This window comes from Jaculus jaculus, chromosome 9, assembly GCF_020740685.1.
Source record: "Jaculus jaculus isolate mJacJac1 chromosome 9, mJacJac1.mat.Y.cur, whole genome shotgun sequence".
Classification (NCBI taxonomy): domain Eukaryota; kingdom Metazoa; phylum Chordata; class Mammalia; order Rodentia; family Dipodidae; genus Jaculus; species Jaculus jaculus.
Window position 1 is genome coordinate 110,472,022 of NC_059110.1, and position 19,853 is coordinate 110,491,874.

The following is a 19,853-nucleotide window of genomic DNA, read 5'->3' on the forward strand; positions in this document are numbered from 1 at the left end:
CCCACCCCCCACCACATCACAGCGCTGGGTGGGCAGCTTACTGGTTAGACTAGACTAGCTAGTCTAGCTATCTCAGGGAGCTCGAGGTTCAGTGCAAGACCCTGTCTCATAAATAAAATAAAATAATTAAATAAATAATAAAAATAAATTTAAAAGATAAAATAATAAGCTGGTCGTGGTGGCGCACAACTTTAGTCGCAGCCCTTGGGAGGCAGAGGTAGGAGGATCGCTGTGAGTTCGAGGCCACCCTGAGACTACATAGTGAATTCCAGATCAGCTTGGGCTAGAGTGAGACCCTACCTCGAAAAGCAAAAAAAGAAGAGAAAAGAAAAGAAATAGAAGGCTGGAGAGATAGCTCAGCAGTTAAGGTGCTTGCTTGCTTGTGAAGCCTAAGGACCCAGGTTCGATTCCCCAGTACCCACCTAAGTCAGTTGCACTAAGTGTCACATGCATCTGGAGTTTGTTTTCAGTGGCTAGAGACCCTGACATGCCCATTCTTCACCCTCCCCTTTCTGTAATAAATAAGAAATAAATAAAAAAGAAATAGTGACAGGGCACATCGGTGAACTGGTCATCCCAGCACTTGTGAGGACAGAGGCAGGAGGATCCCAGGCCAGCCTGGTCTACATAGACTGTTCCAGGACAGTCAGGAACTGCATAGGGAAACCCTGTCTAAAAACAAAACAAACAAAAAATAAAGGAAAGTGAGGTCATTGCCCAATCTGTTTCCTAGGGATAATTCAGACCTGGCTCCAGCTCACTTGTGGCCGCCAAAAGCAGGGTGCTGGCACCCTAAGTTGCATACTCTGCATACTCACACAGTTGTTTCCTGGGGGTTGGCATGGGAAGGCATTCTGTCAACCCTAAGGATTGGAAAAATGTTTGTCCCATTGCATGGAGAATTTTTTCTGCCCTTACACTAGAATTACCAAGAAGCCACTGGTCACCAAGTAGGTGGGAAAGGGTCCATGAATCACTTCTCCCCCCACCCCTCTGCAATTGCAAAATGTCCCTAGGTGTCACCAGGACAAAGCACACGTTCTCTCCTCCTAAGAGGAGCTCCCTCCTGAGGGGACCTCCATGGTGAGGAACACAGTCAGGTTCAGTCAGTATTATTCATTTGTGTAGATATTTTCTTGTTCTTTTTTCTTTTCTTTCTTTCTCTCTCTCTTTTTTTTTTTTTTTTTTTTTTTTTTTAGTTTTTTGTTTTTTGAGGTAGGGTCTCACTCTAGCTCAGGCTGACCTGGAATTCACTATGTCGTCTCAGGGTGGCCTTGAACTCTTAGCGATCCTACCTCTGCCTCTGAGATTAAAGGTGTGTGCCACCATGCCCGGCTATTTTCTTGTTCTTGATAGGGCCTTACTTACTATGTAGAACAGGTAGGTCTCAAATTCATAATCCTCCTGTTTTACCCTCCCGAGTTCTGGGATTAAAGATAGGTACCACTAGCCTGGTTTGTTGGAGCTCTATTTTTGTTGTTGTTTTGTTTTGGGCTGGTCTTGTGTGTGTGTGTGTGGGGGGGTTCTTTGAGATAGTGTCTTATTCTAGCTCAGACTGACCTGGATCTCATTTAGTCCCAGGCTGGCCTTGAGCTCACAATGATCCTCCTACCTCTGCCTCCGAGTGAGTACTGGCATTACAGGCATGTGCCACCACACCGACTTCACTGGTTTGTTTGTTTGTTGCTGTTTTCAAGGTAGGGTTTCTCTCTAGCTCAGGCTGACCTGGAATTCACTATGCAATCTCAGGGTGGCCTAGAACTCACAGCAATCCTCCTACCTCTGCTGCCCGAGTGCTGTAATTAAATTCACTGTTTTTTTTTCAGGGGGGGGGGGGTGGTTGTTGTTTTTTAAATAAATGTCTTTATTTATTTACTTATTTATTTATTTTAGAAAGAGTGAGAGAGAAAAAGAAGCAGATAGAGAGAAAGAGAATGGGCACACCAGGGTCTCCAGCTGCTGCAAACTCCAGACATATGTACCATCTGGCTTATGTGAGTCTTAGGGAGTTGAACCTGGGGTTGAATGGAGGGCCTTGCATGCTAGGCAAGCACCATGTCACTGAGCTACATCCCCAGCCAGCCTCTGTAGCTCACTTAAAAAAAAAAAAAGGGCTGGAGAGATGGCCTAGTGGTTAAGCACTTGCCTGTGAAGCCTAAGGACTCCGGTTCGAGGCTCGATTCCCCAGGACCCACGTTAGCCAGATGCACAAGGGGCGCATGCATCTGGAGTTTATTTGCAGTGGCTGGAAGCCCTGGCATGCCCATTCTCTCTGTGTGTGTGTCACTTTAAAATAAATAAATAAAAAAATAAACCAAAAAAAAAAATAGCCGGGTGTGGTGGCACACGCCTTTAATCCCAGCACTCGAGAGGCAGAGGTAGGAGGATCGCTGTGAGTTCGAGGCCACCCTGAGACTACATAGTGAATTTCAGGTCAACCCAGGCTAGAGTGAGACCTTACCTCAAAAAACCAAAATAAATAAATAAATAAATAAATAGGGCTGCGGAGCTGGCTTAGTGGTTAAGGCATTTACCAGTGAAGCCTAAGGACCCAGGCTCAATTCTCCAGATTCCACATAAGCCAGATGCACATGGTGTCACATGCATCTTGAGTTCATTTGCAGTGGCTAGAGGCCCTGGTGTGCCCATTCTCTCTCTTTCCCTCTTTCTCTAATAAATAAACAAAAATAAAAATAAATATATTGTGGAAGAGGTGGTGGAAAGAATGTAAGAGCCAAAGGAAGGGTAGGACTCCTTACAACATGATCTCCCCAAACACAAAATGGCCTGGATATTCATGACCTCAGTGTGCCTGACACTACCTACACAAGACCATCATAAGAGGAGGAAAAGACCATGACATTGAAATAAAAGAGACTGATTGAGAGGGGGAAGGTGTATGATGGAGAATTGAGTTTCAAAGGGAAAACTGGGGGGAGGGCATTACCATGGGATATTTTTTACAATCATGGAAGTTGTTAATAAAAATGTTTTTAATTAAATTTAAAAAATAAGAAGGAGGGGATATGATGGAGAATGGAGTTTCAAAGGGGAAAGTGAGGGGAGGGAGGGCATTACTATGGGATATTGTTTATAATCATGGAAGTTGTTAATAAAAATAATAATAAAATTTTAAAAATTAACACTGAAAAATAAATACGTAAATAGCTGGGCATGGTGGCACACGCCTTTAATCCTGGTACTCGGGAGGCAGAGGTAGGAGCATCACCAAGAGTTTGAGGCCACTCTGAGATTACATAGTTAATTCTAGGTCAGCCTGGGCCAGAGTGAGACCCAACCTTGAAAAAAAAAAAAAGTTTAAAATTTTTGTTTGTTTGTTTTGTTTTTTGAGGTAGGGTTTCACTCTAGCTCATGTTGACCTGGAATTCACTATGTAGTCTCAGGGTGGCCTTGAACTCATGGTCATCCTCCTACCTCTGTCTCCCAAATGCTGGGATTGGGATTAAAGGCATGCGCTACCACACCCTGCTTTGTTTTTAATTTTTAATTAATTACTTTAGTTATTTTTTGAGACAGGTTCTTACTCTAACCCAACTTGACCAGGAATTCACTCTGCAATTCCAGGATGGTCTTGAACTCATAGGGATCCTCCTTCTTCGACATCTCCAAAGCTGGGATCAAAGGTGTGTGCTACCATGACTAGCTTAGGTCACTTTTTCAAGAATTTATTTATCTATTCATTTTATTTATTTGCAAGCAGAGAGAGAGAGAGAATGGGCCCATGGAGGTCTCCAGCAATCAAATTCCAAATGCTTGCTACACTTTGTGCATCTGGCTTATATAGGTACTGGGGAATCGAATCTGGATCATTAGACTTTGCAGGCAGGTGCCTTAATCACTAAGCCATCTCTCCAGACTCTTTGGTGTCTCTCTCTCTCTCTCTCTCTCTCTAACACACACACACACACACACACACACACTGTCTGAAAATACTTCACCCAGCACATCCACACACGTGCACCACAGCTTACCCCCAAGGGCCTCGTGATGGAGTAAGAAGGAAGTTTCCTCAATAAGAATAAATGGCCCCAAATAGAGCCAAAAGGTAGATGTTATAGACCCCTAATCTTTCAGGGACCACCTTATGCTCCCCCACCCTCCTGGGAAGATAGGTGGCCCTCCTCTTCCACGAAGCCTCCACATGATGCTGCTGTAGGGAGGTGGCTGGCTGGGCACAAGCAGCCGGGTGTTCTTTCTCCAGCCAAGGTGAGCAGGATGGCTTCTACAAACTGGCGTGATGCCCAGCGCAATCCGTGTGCCAGCTGCCTCCACCCGAAATGCCTCAGGTGCCACCCGGCCGCCTCTCATTCCTCAACAGGTAACCCTCTGGCCCTCGTCCCCTGCGGCTCAGGCCGCTCCTTCCTAGGAAGCCTGCAGCTGTCCTGTTTGGGGTTATAAGAGCAGAACCCCTTCGCAAACACACTAGCCCCTTGGCCCATTCTAGGATCCTGCAGGAAAGGGGTGGGGGAAGGGAGGGAGAAATGGAGAGAAGGAGGGAGAGAGGGGATCGCCTTGGAGTAGAGGAATCTCGCTCTTCCATCCCTTCCCAGAGACAGTAGCAGCAGGTGTGGCACGTGGCCAAACATCTGGGCAAAAAGAAGTGCAAAGACTCCAGGAGCAGACCCTGGGGAGAGGGTGATGTGGAGACCAGGACTGGACTCCTGAACTGCCCACTTGGAGCAGCTACTCAAGATCCCCTAAGAAAGGTCCCTCATTCCCTACTTGTCTGGAGAGGACATTTCATGAGCCTCCACGGAGCCATCCACATGGACGGAGGCGGCGAGGGTCTGGGACCTGGTCCTATGATGGGGAGAGTGACGCGCCGGGAGCTGGAATGTGGCCAGTGGTCCTCAGCCAGGCCTGAATCTGGGATTCCAGACCACAGGGGGGGTTCCAGGGAGCCTGGGCTCCCACTTTCCTCCCTCCCCACTCCCACTCCACAGGAGAGGAGTAAGTGACAGTAAATTTCAAAAGACCCTCCTGATTCCCCGTAGTCCCCTCACCCCCTGCTTGTTATTGTAATGAATGCAAATGGAACTCAATAATTGATGCCTTCATTAGCACATCAAACTGGTTTGTGAAGAATGGGGAGAGAAAGTGGAGGGTTTCTCAGCGGTCCCACGCCCTCCAAAAACTCTCATCCAGGTGCCTCCTGCTGGGAGGGGCAGGCAGACTATGCCAGTTGAGTGGGTGTTGTCTGAGCACAGGTCTCTGGCTTCCTTCTTTGATGGCAAGGGTCCTACCTATCTCTACCGTCAGAATGAGCCCCTTCATTAAACGAGGCCTCGCATAGTTATTGGAAAAGCAAAGTTCCTTGAAGGGACTGTTGGAAGTTTCTGAGTCCTAAGTTCGGGGAGCGGCCTGGGCGTACGCATTCCCAGCAAGTTCCCGGGGCGTGCTGCTGCTGGCCGGTGGGTCTCACTTGTAGAACCAGTGGGATGGGGACTCTCTTGGCACCCCTAGCTTAGGGCTTTGCCCGCAGAAGTGGCTTTGAGGCAAGTCCCAGCAGGGCCTGGCCTACAAGGGAGTGTCTAGGAGGTCTTTCTGGTTCTGGTAGGTTTCAGGCAAGCTGCCTCCTTTACCCCTGTTAAAAGCTGTGACAGGCACCCCCAAATGTTCCCAGGTCTGTGACTTACCCTCATTGTTAAGCCCCACTGTCCCCTGCCCCCCCAGCTTTGGGTAAAGAATGCTTATTCCTTTTGGTCAGGGAAACAAAGTCCTCTGGCCCTGGGTGGACAGGTGATGTTCCAAGCCTCTCTTCCCCAAAGGAGTTTAGCAGGTGCTCCAGATAAACAGATCATGTAGGCTGGGGTCACTGTGAAGGAGGATTGGAGAAAGCTAGCTTTTTTATACATACACACATATATCATTATTTACTTTTTAAAAAAATTTTTTTTTATTTATTTGAGAGAGAGAAAGGCAGGCAGGCAGAGAGACAGAGAGAGAGAGAGAATGGGCATGCCAGGGCCCCCAGCCACTGCAAACGAACTCCAAATGCGTGCGCCCCCTTGTGCATCTGGCTGACGTGGGTCCTGGGGAATCGAGCCTCGAACAGGGGTCCACAGGCTTCACAGGCAAGCGCTTAACCGCTAAGCCATCTCTCCAGCCCTTCTTTCTCTCTTTCAAATAAATAATGAGGGCTGGAGAGATGGCTTAGCGGTTAAGCGCTTGCCGGTGAAGCCTAAGGACCCCGGTTCGAGGCTCGGTTCCCCAGGTCCCACGTTAGCCAGATGCACAAGGGGGTGCACGCGTCTGGAGTTCGTTTGCAGAGGCTGGAGGCCCTGGCGCGCCCATTCTCTCTCTCTCCCTCTATTTGTCTTTCTCCCTGTGTCTGTCGCTCTCAAATAAATAAATAAAAAAGAACAAAAAAATATTTAAAAAAAAAAAAAAGAAAGAGAGAAAGAAGATAGAGAATGGGAACGCCAGGATCTCCAGCCACTGCAATGAACTTCAGACATGTTTGCCATGTGGCTTATATGGGTCCTGGGGAATTGAACCTGGGTCATTTGGCTTTGCAGGCAAGCACCTTAACTGCTAAGCCATCTCTCCAGCCAGAGAGCTAGCTTTATCTTGCTTGTTTTGTTTTGTTTTGTTTTTTTGAGGTAGCTCAGTAACTCTAGCTCAGGATGACCTGGAATTCACTCTGTAGTCTGAGGGTGGCCTTGAACTCACAGCAATCCTCCTACCTCAGCCTCCTGAGTGTTGGGATTAAAGGCGTGTACTAACATGTCCAGCAAAGCTAGCTTTTTTTTTTTTTTTTTTTTTGATACAGAGAAAGAGGTAGAGAGAAAGAAAGAGAATGAGCACGACAGGGCCTTCAGCCACTGTGAATGAACTCCAGATGCATACGCCTCTTTGTGCATCTGGCTTATGTGGGTCCTGGTTCTTCGAACAAGACCCTTTGGCTTTGCAGGCAAATGCCTTAACCGCTAAGCCATCTCTCCAACCCCTAAAACTAGCTTTTTAAAGGCAATTTTAGTTAGAGATTGAGGCCCAAAGAGAACCAGGAGATGCCACCCCAACGTCACCTGTCACCTTGCCCTGGCGCAAGAACGGAACTCCTGGCAGAAATGGAACTGGTGTCTGATTGAGACTAATCTGCAGCGCCCCCTGCTGCCCACAGTCCAGCGTACTATCTGGGTGGGCTGGCCCAGGTGGGCTGACCCTCGGGTTCATCCTCCAAATTACCAGCCAATTAGGCCTTCCCCTTATGTACCTGAATCTGATGCTGTAAAGGCTGTCACCTTCCAGCCCCTCCCTCTCCTCTCCTGTGACCTCCAGGTGCGGGTGGCTCCCTGACTCTTACCCGGTGCTGATCCGACACACACGTGAATCTGGCCTCTCCCCCCACATACTGACTCTAGACTTGCTACCCATGTCGTCACTCTAAACTCAGGGTAACCATGAGTGTAACCCTCTTTAACACTCGTTTCTCCCCTGAATTTCTTGGTCTCTTGCTCTGGTATTTCCTTCTTCAGGAAAACACATGGCAGATGCCATGTATATTTTTTTTCTAAATTGCTCTGCCACCACACCCGGCATCTCCCTCTTTTAAATTTTTTTAAAGCCTCAGATTCCATATGCTTGCAACTCTACTCTAGTCTCCCTTTAAAGACCTCAATTCAAGCTGGGCATGGCGGCACACGCCTTTAATCCCAGCCCTTGGGAGGCTGAGGTAGGAGAATCGCTGAGTTAAAGGCATTCCAGGTCAGCCTGAGCTAGAGTGAGACCCTACCTTGAAAAACGTAAAACAAAACAAAGCAAAAAAACTGAATTCAGGTCTGGAGAGATGGCTTAGTGAAGACTAAGGACCCAGGTTCAATTCTCTAGGTCCCATATAAGCCAGATGCACATGGTGGTGCACGCGTCTGGAGTTCATTTGCAGTGGCTGGAGGCCCTGGTGCACACATTCTCTCCTGCTCTCTCCCTCTCTCTGTCTCTAATAAATGAATAAATAATAAATCAGAAAAAACATTAAGAAAACACCTCGGTTCCTTTTCCATATGCTTGCAGTTTGACTCTAATCTCTCTTTAAAGGCCTCAATTTCTCTTAAATGGATCTCACAGACTAATTTTCCACATGAGAACCTATTTCCTACTTCCACGTGATTAGCCTTGCTTCCTAGACCCCAACCTCCCTTAAATAAACCCCACAATTTGTGATTTCCCCCTAAAACTTAAAAATCCATAATTTATCCTTCTTGAGTCTGTCTCTATTAGTTATTTATTAAAGGTAGAACAGAACCCAAAACTTGGGATTCATAAATCCGGAGAAACACCTCCTGAACTCCAAAATCCTGCATCGATAGGTGTTCAACTCAAGTCCTAACTGTCCCAAGTAAGGCTGCTCTCTCCCAGTGCAACATCTGCTAGCTCCATCTTGAAAAACTTTTGTTTAGGCCAGGGCGTGGTGGCGCACACCTTTAATCCCAGCACTTGGGAGGCAGAGGTAGGATCGCCATGAGTTCGAGGCCACCCTGAGATTATATAGTGAATTTCAGGTCAGCCTGGGCTAGGGTGTCTCTACCTCAAAAAACAAAGCAAAAAAAAAAAAAAAACTTTGTTTTTGAAGCAGGGTCTCACTCTAGCCCAGGCTGACTGGAACTCACACTGTAACTCAAGTGTGACTCAAACTCATGGTGATTCTCTTATCTAAACTCTTCCCCGTTACCACCAGGCCCAACCTGAAAAGCTTTATATCCACCACCTATCCTTTATAGGGCTTCCCAAAGCTTTTTTTTTTTTTTTTATTTTTTAAAATTTACTTGAGAAGACAGACAGAGAGAAAGTGGCATATAGAAAGAAAGAGAATGGATGTGCCAGGGCTTCCAGCCACAATGAATGAACTCCAAATGCATGTGCCACCTTGTACATCTGGCTTACGTGGGTCCTGGAGAATCAAGCCTCAAACCAGGGTCTGTAGGCTTCACAGGCAAGCGCTTAACCACTAAGCCATCTCTCCAGCCCCCAAAGCTTTTTTTTTTTTCATTCACTTCAGATCCTATCATTTTCTTTCCTGTCATTAAATGCATGTTGGGCCCCAAGCAACAGTCCCTCTCTATTCTCAAACCCAAATTTAGAACCTCCAAGGCAGCTTCTAGCAGCCATAGCATCCTCAGTCACTCCTTCCCTAGACCTTGACCTTGACCTTTGAGCCTGAGTGTGATCATTTATATCCATTGTCAAGTTAAAAGGACCTAGAATTACCTGTTTGGGGTTATGTACATTAGACTGGCCTCAGTGCTAAGCTGTGAGTGATTATCTTGATTAGGTTAATTAAGGAGGAAAGACCGGCCTTCACTGTGTAGGGAGAGGGAGACAGATGGAAGAGGGAAAGAAGAAATGATAGGGGAGGAGAGAGGAGCAGAGCAGGGAGAAAGAACAGGCAATCTATCCATATTTGAGAGGACTTTTATTATGAGCCCCTGGGGCCCAGGTGGGCTACAAGTCCAACTCTTGCGGGTCACAACCAACTTGGTGTTTTTTAAAGATTTATTTTAGACAGGCATGATGAAGCACGCCTTTAATCCTACCATTTGGGAGGCAGAGGTAGAAGTATCTCAGTGAGTTCAAGGCCACCCTGAAACTACATGGTGAATTCCAGTCAGCCTGGGCTAGAGCAAGAATCTACTTCAAATAAAAGGGAGGGGGGGGGATGGAATTATCATGGTTTGTTGTCTGTAAGTATGGAAGTTAACAATAAAAAATGCACCCAAAAAAAGCAATTATAAATTATGGGCACAACTGGAAAAAAAAAAAAAAGAGAGAGACTGATTGAGAAGGGGAGGGAATAGAATGGAGACAGGAGATGCAAAGCAGAGAGTGAACGGGGAGGGAACTACTCTGTCTCTTTCTCTCTCCAATAAATAAAAAATATATACAGATATTTTAAAATCAGGGGCTGGAGAGATGGTTCACTAAAGGCACTTGCTTACAATGTCTTATGGCCTGGGTTCTATTTCCAGTGCCCACGTAAAGCCCAATGCACAAGATGGTACATGCGTCTACAGTTCATTTGCAGTGGCAAAGGCCCTATTGTGCCCATTCTCTCTCTAAAATTTTTTTTTCAAGGTAGGGTCTCACTCTAGCACAGGCTGACCTTGAATTCACTATGTAGTCTCAGGGTGGCCTCAAACTCATAGTGATCCTCCTACCTCTGCCTCTGAGTGCTGGTATTAAAGGGGTGCACCCCCATGCCTGGCAAAACACTTCTTTTTATACTTTATTTATTTATTTATTTGACAGAGAAAGAGGGAGGTAGTAAGAGAATGGGCATGTCAGGGCCTCCAGCCACTGCAAACAAACTCTAGACGTGTGCACCCCCTTGTGCATCTGGTTAACATGCGTCCTGGGGAATTGAATCTGGGTCCTTTGGCTTTGCAGGCAACTGCCTTAACAGCTAAGCCATTCCTCCAGCTCCCAAACACCTCTCTTTTTTTTTGTTTGTTTGTTTTTATTTATTTTTTGAGAGCAACAGACAAGGAGAAAGAGAGAGAGGCAGAGAGAGAGAGAGAAAGAGAGAATGGGGGCGTCAGGGCTTCCAGCCACTGCAAACGAACTCCAGACACGTGCGCCCCCTTGTGCATCTGGCTAATGTGGGTCCTGGGGAATCGAGCCTCCAACCGGGGTCCTTAGGCTTCACAGGCAAGCACTTAACCACTAAGCCATCTCTCCAGCCCCCAAACACCTCTTTTTGTTTGTTTGTTTGTTTGTTGTTTTGAAGCAGGGTTTCTGGTAGCCTAGACTGATCATTAACTCCCTACCTCCAGACGCGAGGTGAAGACAGGAATATCCCCAGAAGCTCAGGAGCAGCCAGCCTGGCACAGGCAGCGGTGAGCAGCGAGGAGAAGCCCTGCGTCAAGCAGAGCGGAAAGGGAGGCTCAGCATTTGAAACTGTCTTCTTGAGCCCCACACACACGGGCACACACTCCCTCATTCATAAATATGAATCTGTGCACAAGAGTGAGCCAAGGAGGCCACAGAGCCAGCTTATCTGAGCATTTCTGTCTAGCCTTTCCCAATGCCCTGGGGCCACAAGCCACCTGCTCTGAAGATGCTCAAAAGACCCCAGGATGCTGTTTGTAGGACTGAGGCAGCCCCTCCCAAAGCTGCCCCCTCTGCCAGGCTGCCACTCCTATGGCATCCCACTTCTGAGTCCTGCTACTTCCCAAACAGGTGGCACACACCGACATGCGCAGAGGAGCTCAGCTTCACGTTTCGGCAACACTGTGCCATCTGCAGCAGCAGCAGACCCACCTCTCCCTAGTCATCTGGCTCCGATCCTCATTTTACAAAGCCCTCTGGGTAGGTGTGGGGGCACCTGCCTGTAATCCCAGCCACTCCAGAGGCTGAAGCAGGAGTGTCCTCGATTGGAGGTCAGCCTGGACAATTCACTGGGAAACTGTTTCAAAATATTTCTATCTTTATTTATTTATTTATTTTTATTTGAGTGAGACAGAGACAGATAGAGAGAATGGGTATACCAGGGCCTTCAGCCACTGCAAATGAACTCCAGAAGCATGCACCACTTGTGTATCTGGCGTATGTGGGTACTGGGGAATTGAACCTGGGTCCTTTGGCTTTGCAGGCAAATGCCTTAACCGCTAAGCCATCCCTCCAGCCCTCAGAATATATTTTTAAAGGCAGAATCTCATCTCACGTAGACCAGGCTGGTCTTGAACTGTCTATGTAGGTGAGGATGTCCTCAGACTCCTGATGTTCCTGCCTCTACCTCCCAAGAGATGAATTACAGGCCTGTGCCATTATGACCAGCTCTTCAAAATATTTTTCATAAACCACTGATTTTACTTTTTTTTTTTTCAATGTAGAGTCTCATTGTAGTCCAGACTAACCTTGAACTCACTCTGTAGTCCCACGCTGGCCTCAAATTCACAGCAATACTCCTACCTTAGCTTCCCAAGTGCTGGGACTAAAGGTGTTCACTTCCACATCCTTCAAAACAAAATGTTTTTTTAATATTTTTATTTATTTATTTATTTGAAAGAGAGGGGGAGAAAGAAAGAGGCAGAGAGAGACAGAGAGGGAGGGAGAATATGGGCACACCAGGGCCTCAAGCTTCTGCAAATGAACTCCAGATGCATGCACCACCTTGTGCATCTGGCTTATGTGGGTCCTGGGGAATTGAACCTGGGTCTTTTGGCTTTGCAAGTAAGCACCTTAACTGCTAAGCCATCTCTCCAGCCCCAAAATATTTCTTTTTATTTTTTTAATTTATTTATTTATGATTTTGGTGTTTTTTTTTAAATTTTTATTTATTTGAGAGCGACAGACACAGAGAGAAAGACAGATAGAGGGAGAGAGAGAGAATGGGTGAGCCAGGGCTTCCAGCCTCTGCAAATGAACTCCAGATGCGTGTGCCCCCTTGTGCATCTGGCTAATGTGGGACCTGGGGAACTGAGCCTCGAACCGGGGTCCTTAGGCTTCACAGGCAAGCGCTTAACTGCTAAGCCATCTCTCCAGCCCGATTTTGGGGTTTTTTGAGGTAGGGTCTCGCTCTAGACCGAGCTGACCTGGAATTCACTATGTAGTCTCAAAGTGGCCTCAAACTCATGACAATCCACCTACCTCTGCCTCCGGAGTGCTGGGATTAAAGGTGTGTGCCACCACATCCCACCTAAATAATTTTTGAAAGTGGTAAGGGTGTAGCTCAGTAGTAGAGAGCTTGCCTAGTGACCCTCTGTTTGCTTGGCCATTATTTCATTCTCCCTTAGATGGAGCTCCCATTCTCTGGGATCTCTCATTGCTCCCAGGCCCTGTCCTTGCCCCATGTTCTGGGTCATGGGCTGGCTGCCCATGGTGCAGGAGACCTGGAGAGGCATTCCAAAATGACTTGTGCACACACAGTGCTCCCCATTACAGACTCTCCACCAAAGACCCCACTCCTTACACAGACCCTTTGAGTCCTGACAGTTTTGCACCTTCTCCATAGACAAATGGACACACTCGCTCCTCTGTAACAAATGCCCAGGCCTTTCTGACTCTACGGTCCATGCAGGGACCCTTAGGGAGCAAGTGACTCAAAATGTGGTCCCTGGACCAGAGCCAGCCTGGAGTAATCTGGGGAACTCTGTACACCTATTTGACATTGCTACAACACAGAGGCCCTTGACCGGTTTTGCTGTATTTCATGAAAGCACATGTGCATAACAATTTGGAAATTAAAAAGCAAGGACTGGGCTGGAGAGATAGCTAGCAGTTAAGGCACTTGCCTGTGAAGCCTAAGGACCCATGTTTAGCTCTCCAGATCCCACATAAGCTAGATGCACAAAGGTGAGGCAAGCACAAGGTTGCACATGCCCACTAGGTGGCGAAAGTATCTGGAATTCAATTTCAGTGGCTGAGGCCCTGGTGTGCCAATTCTCTCTCTTTCCTTCTGTCTTCTCTCTCTCTTGCTCACTTTAAAAGAAAAAAAAAAAAAAAGGAAATAGGAAAAGAAAAAAGACAAGGGTTTGGGCTGGAGAGATTGCTTAGTGGTTAAGGCACTTGACTGCAAAGTCTGATGACCCACGTTCAATTCCCCAGTACCCACATAAGCCAGATGCACAATGCGGCACATGCATCTGGAGTTCATTTGCAGTGGCTGGAAGCCTTGGCATACCCAATCTCTCTCTCTCTCTCTCTCTCTCTCTCTGTCTCTCCCTCCCTCCCTCTCTCTCTCTGTGCCTCTTTTTTGATCTCTCTCTAAAATAAATAAATAAAAATAAAATATTTTTTTAAAAAGCAAGGGCTTCAGAGTTTGAGATGCACTACCGGGAGATATGTGTTACGTCTATTTGGCAGCGGTGGTGATTTTGGTTTGTTCATGGATCACGACTGCTTCCTCAAGACAGGCCATACAAATTAATTTCCCTTCCCCAATGATGGTCCTGGAAACATTAACGTCCCTCCCCTTTAGTTACATTTAGCAGGGCGGCCAGAATCCACCCAGCCCAGCACTGGACACTTTGGAGGGTAGAGAGGCCAGAGGGGCGGAACAGGAACCAAGCCCTGTCTCATCCAGGCTGAGAAGGACAGCCAAGAAAGCCGAGTGGGTGTGAGGCAAGCCCAGGGAGGAACCACTGCCAGAGCTCATGGGTGGGTTTCTGAGTGTGAGGAAGGTGGGTGGAGCTGTTCTGGGATGGCTGCATTGTCCAATAACAGGTCACAGGACTACCTCATTCTAGAGAGCTCCTGCCTCATACCAGGGGGGAAGGAACTTTCAAGAATCTCATTGGTTAGGTAGTGCAAGGTTTCCCATTCCATCAATCATGTTGACACAATGAAGTCTTCATGAATACCCAGAAAGACAAGATTTGGTGGCATGCGTCTGGAGTTCATTTGCAGTGGCTGAAGGCCTTCGCACACCCACACTCATTCTCTCTTTCTCTCAAATAAATAAAATATTTTAAAATCTATTATTAGTTTTTCAGTGTTTTTTTTTTTTGTCTTTTCAAGGTAAGGTGCCACCACACCTGGCTCCTTTGTTTGTTTGTTTTTTGAGGTAGGGTCTTGCTCTACTCCAGGCTGACCTGGAATTCACTATGTAATCTCAGGGTGGCCCTGAACTCATGGTGATCCTCCCACCTCTGCCTCCTGAGTGCTGGGATTAAAGGCGTGAGATATTTTCTTTCTTTTTTTTTTTCTTTTTCTTTTTTTCTAGTTTTTTGAGGTAGGGTCTCACTTTAGCCCAGGGTAGCCTCGAACTCATGGTGATCCTCCTACCCCTGCCTCCCGCTTGCTGGAATTAAAGGCGTGTAGCTTGGTGGCCTGCTCTCCAACCACTTTTTAAAAACAGGTTTATTTGTTATTTATTTATTTGAGAGAGAGCGAGAAAGAGAAAGAGACAGAGAAAGAGGCAGATAGAGAGTAGGTATATCAGGGCTTAAATATATTATTTATTAATTTGCTAGGAGGGAGAGAGAGAGAAACAGAAAAAGAGAGAGAGAGAATGAGAATGGGTGTGCCAGGGCTCCCTGCAAATTCCAGATGCATGGACCACTTTGTGCATCTGGTTTTATATGGGTACTGGGGAATCAAACCCAGAGGGGTCAGAATTTCAAGCAAGCTACTGAGCCAGCCCCCAACCACTTTTTGATTTTGCATCTATCTTTACATGGGTAGTTGATGAACCTTTGACAACAGGCTTTGCAAAAAAGCACCTTTTTAACCACTGGCTATCTCCCAGCCCCCAACTCTAGTTAAAATATATATATATATATATAATGATGGGCGTGGTGGCGCACGCCTTTAATCCCAGCACTCGGGAGGCAGAGGTAGGAGGATCACCATGAGTTCGAGGCCACCCTGAGACTCCATAGTGAATTCCAGGTCAGCCTGGGCCAGAGTGAGACCCCACCTGGGGGCGGGGGTTGGTGGAGACCTGCCACTAAGCTCCACTCCCATTTGTCTAAACCATAGCGGGGCCTGAATGCAGGAAGAAGCCCAGCTTTGGGAGAGGTAGAAAAATGCCTCCAGCACCCAGCCCATCAAGGAAGGAGGGCTTGTCTCTCCTGAAAAAGGAGAAACTAAAATAACAAATCACCTCGTTAGAGTGTGTAACAACGGAGGAGGCAACCAGAACACTCCAGGGCTTTCATTTCAGCAAGAGAGACTGAAATTAGCTCTGAGTGTGAACTTCCTGGCAGAGCAGGAGAGATGATGCAGGCCCAGCAGGGTAGAAGGACTCTGGGGGACTCCTACAAGAAGCTCATTAAACTGGGATTAAGGGTGGAGGCCCTGCCAGGCCTGCTGGGAAGCAGAGGCCCTGAGCAGGGGGCCACTTAAGATGTCCTGTTGAGGGTCCTGCCTAGCTGGAGGTTAAAGGCTGAGAGCTGGATGGCTAAAGCAGGGACTGGAGCTTAATCTTCCACCCAAAGCACCCCACAATCACTGCTTCTGAGAGGGCAAGCAAGAATGATGAATAACCCACTGTGTGGATCAGAATCCTGTCCAGGGCCTCAGGAGAGCCTGGACTTGAGCGAAGGCCTTCCGCTCCCACATCCAATGAGATTGCCTCTGATGCCCTCCTGAGCTAGAAGCATCCTGGACAGGATCAAGGCCTCCTTCCTCCACCCACTTCCCCCAAGCCTGGCGGCACCCCTGCTGCCTGGTGACACACCCAAAGGCCAGAGCCATGCAGCCCCAGAAGAGATGCTCCTGCAGGGGAGGCTGTGGGGACCCCTCCTCTGTCTAACACCTGAGGTAGGAGAGAGGCCGGGACAGGTCCCAAACTCAAAACTCTTGCTCCGTCTCAGACTCTCTCGTGATAGGAAAGTAGGCCAGTTTGGAATATGTCACAGATATTTTCGACATCCCCATCTGTACTATAGCTTCACACACAGCCAAGCGGGGTTGAGCCACAGCCTTCCTGCGGCATAAGGGATACACCTGCTGCCTCTGGAGCTTAGAGTCCATATGGAGTCTAGGGAGAGGCATGGAGGAGCCCGGTGGGGCACTATGCAAGCACCCAGTAGCCAAGATGAGGCGGGACAGGAGATTCACAGCTCTGTCCCCATCTCAAAAGAACAAAAGCAGAAAAATTGGCTCCTGAGATGACACTGGAACAGTGGGAAACTAAAGAAGAAGGCATGGGTCCTCAGGGAATAGAGCTAGAAAGTTTTGAGGAAGAGGGGCAGCTCAGTAGGCACTTACCTAGCATGCACAAGGCTGTGGGTTCAATGCCCAGCACTGTATACAGGGGTGGTAGGTAGCACATGCCTGTAATCCTAGCACTCAAAAAGTAGAGGCCAGAGAATCCGAAGCTCAACTTAAACTTCTGATATATAGGGAGAGGCTGGAGAGACGGCTAAGGGGTTAAGGAGAGTTGAAGGATAGCCTGGGCTATGTGATACCCAGCCCCCTCAAAAAAAATAAAATAAAATAAAAGCAAGCTGGGTGTGGTGTCGTACGCCTTTACTCCCAGCACTCGGGAGGCAGAGGTAGGAGGATTGCCGTGAGTTCGAGGCCACCCTGAGACTACGTAGTGAATTCCAGGTCAGCCTGAGCTATAGTGAGACCCTACCTTGAAAAAAAAAGTAAAGAAAAAAAGTTAATGAGTAAAGGGCTGGGGAGATAGCTCCACAGTGAAAAGCACTTACTTGCAAAAGCCTGCAAGCCCAAGTTCAATTTGTCACCCACACAAAATCAAATGAGCAGTTGTTTGCAGCATTGAGAGGTCCTGGCATGCCCATATACATGTGTACACATGGGCAAATAAATAATCTTTTAAAGTAACAAAGATCTAGAGTAAAATGTTAATATAATAACATCAGAGTCTAAATAAACACATGCGTAGCTACTCCAAAAGAGTTTCTTTTTCTTTTTCTTTCTTTTTTTTTTTTTTTTTTTAAATTTTCAGGGGTTTTTCAAGGTAGGGTTTCACTCTAGCCCAGGCTGACCTGGAATTCACTATTGCAATCTCAGGCTAGCCTCGAACTCATAGCAATCCTCCTACCTCTGCCTCCTGAGTGCTGAGATTCACCCAGCCAAAAAAGTTTGTTGTTTTATTTTATTTTATTTTTATTTTTATTTGACACAGAGAGAGAAAGAGGGAGAGAATAGCATGCCAGGGCCTCTAGCCACTGCAAACGAACTCCAGATGCATGTGCCACCTTGTGCATTTGGCTTACGTGGGTCCTGGATAGTCAAACCGGGATCTTTTGGCTTTGTAGGCAAATGCCTTAACTACTGAGCCATCTCTCCAGCCCTAAGAATTATTTGAGAAAGAGAGAATGACCATGCTAGAGCCTCTTGCCACTGTATATGAAATCTAGACACATGTGTTACCTTGTGTGACTAGTTTTACATGGGTACTGAAGAATGAAACCCATCCCAGCAGGCTTTGCAAGCAAGGCCCTTTAACTGCTGAGCCATCTCCCCAGCCCCTTAGCACCAATGTAAACATTGAATACTGGATACAAAGTGTTACATTCTTGGCACACATGTGCACCTGCCCTACATAAATATAGACACAAATAACAAAATAAACAAATAACACAAAATAACTAAAGACTTCTCATTCAGAACACAATGAACACTAAAGGTCAGCCAGGGCTAGAGCAAGACCCTACCTTGAAAAACTAAATGAATAAATAAATAAACACTAACCATAAAGTAATAGATTGTAGTCAGGCATGGTAGCTCATATCTATAATCCCAACATTTGAGAGGCCAAGGTAGAAGGATCGCCACATGTTCAAGACCAGCTTGGGCTACAGAATGAGTGAGACCTTGATTCACAAAGCATAGAGAATCAGACACATTGTGAAGAACCAACCCTGCTGTCAAAGAAAAGAGCAATAAATTCTTAAAATTAAAAAAAAAAAAAGCATACAGAGAAAGAAGTAATAGATTAATGTACTTCATTCATTAAAGTTAAAAAAAAACCCTCCATATTATGTTCACCAAACTGCCCAGTAAGCACTTTTCTTAATGTTCATACCTATATATTAATTCTTCTCTCTTTTTTGGGTTAGAGAAGCTTCTCTTTTCAGATGGTGGTGACCTCTGGGATGACTCAGAAAGCACCATAGTGCTGAGGAGCGACAGAGGAGTGCTCAGCACTGAAGGACCTCTGTCATATCAAGGCTCAGGGTCCGTTGCGGAAGAGGTGGCGGGAAGAATGTGAGCGCTAAGGAAGGGTAGGACTCCTTACAATCTTCCAGACACAAAATGAACTGGATAGGGCTGAAGAGATGGCTCAGCAGTTAAGGTGCTTTCCTGAGAAGCCCAAGGACCCAGCTTCAATTCTCCAGGTTCCATGTAAGCCAGATACACATGGTGGCACATGCTTCTGGAGTTCGTTTGCAGTGACTAGAATGCCTGGTGCGCCCATTCTCACTCTCTCTCTGTCTCTAAGAAATAAATAAAAATAAAAACTAAAAAAAAAAAAAAAAAAAAAGGCTTGGATATCCATGACCTTACGATGCCTGGCACTACCTACACAAGACCAGTATAATAGGAGGAAAAGATGATGACATCAAAATAAAAGAAAGACTGATTAAAAGGGAGAGGGGACATGATGGAGAGTAGAATTGTGAAGGGGAAAGCAGGAGGAGGGAATTATGGTTTATTGTCTTTAATTATGGAAGTTGTCAATAAAAAAAAACAATTAAAATAACAAGTAGGTAAAAACAATAGAGCAGGGCTGGAGAGATGGCTTAGTGGTTAAGTGCTTGCCTATGAAGCCTAAGGACCCCAGTTCAAGGCTCAATTCCCTAGGATGCACATAAGCCAGATGCACAAGGGGGTGCACACATCTGGAGCTCTTTTGCAGTGGCTGGAGGCCCTGGCATGGCCTCTCTCTCTCTCTCTCTCTCTCTCTCTCTCTCTCTCTCTCTCTCTGTCACTCTCAAATAAATAAATAAAAATAAGCAAAAAAAAAATTTTTTTTTTAATGGCGAGTAGGGCTGGAGATATGGCTTAGTGGTTAAGATGCTTGCCTGCAAGCCTAAGAATTCATGCTCAAATCTCCAGGTCCCATATAGCCAGACACACAGTGGCACAAGCATGAAATGTCATACATGCACACAAGGGGGCGCACACACGTCTGAAGCTCATTCACAGGGCTGAAAGGCCCTGGAGGGCCCATTCTCTCTCTATCTCTGTCTTGCTCAAAAAAAAAAAAAAAGTAAAGGAGGCATACAAATATGGCTCAGTGGTAAAGCACTTACCTAGCATGCATGTGGCATTAGGTTCAGTCACTAATACTACACCAGGAGAGAAAGGAAGGTACTGGCCTGCAAAACCTAAGGACCCATGTTAAACTCTCCAGGTCCCACATAAGCAAATGCACAAGGTGACACAAGCCTGCAAGGTCACACATGTGCATAAAG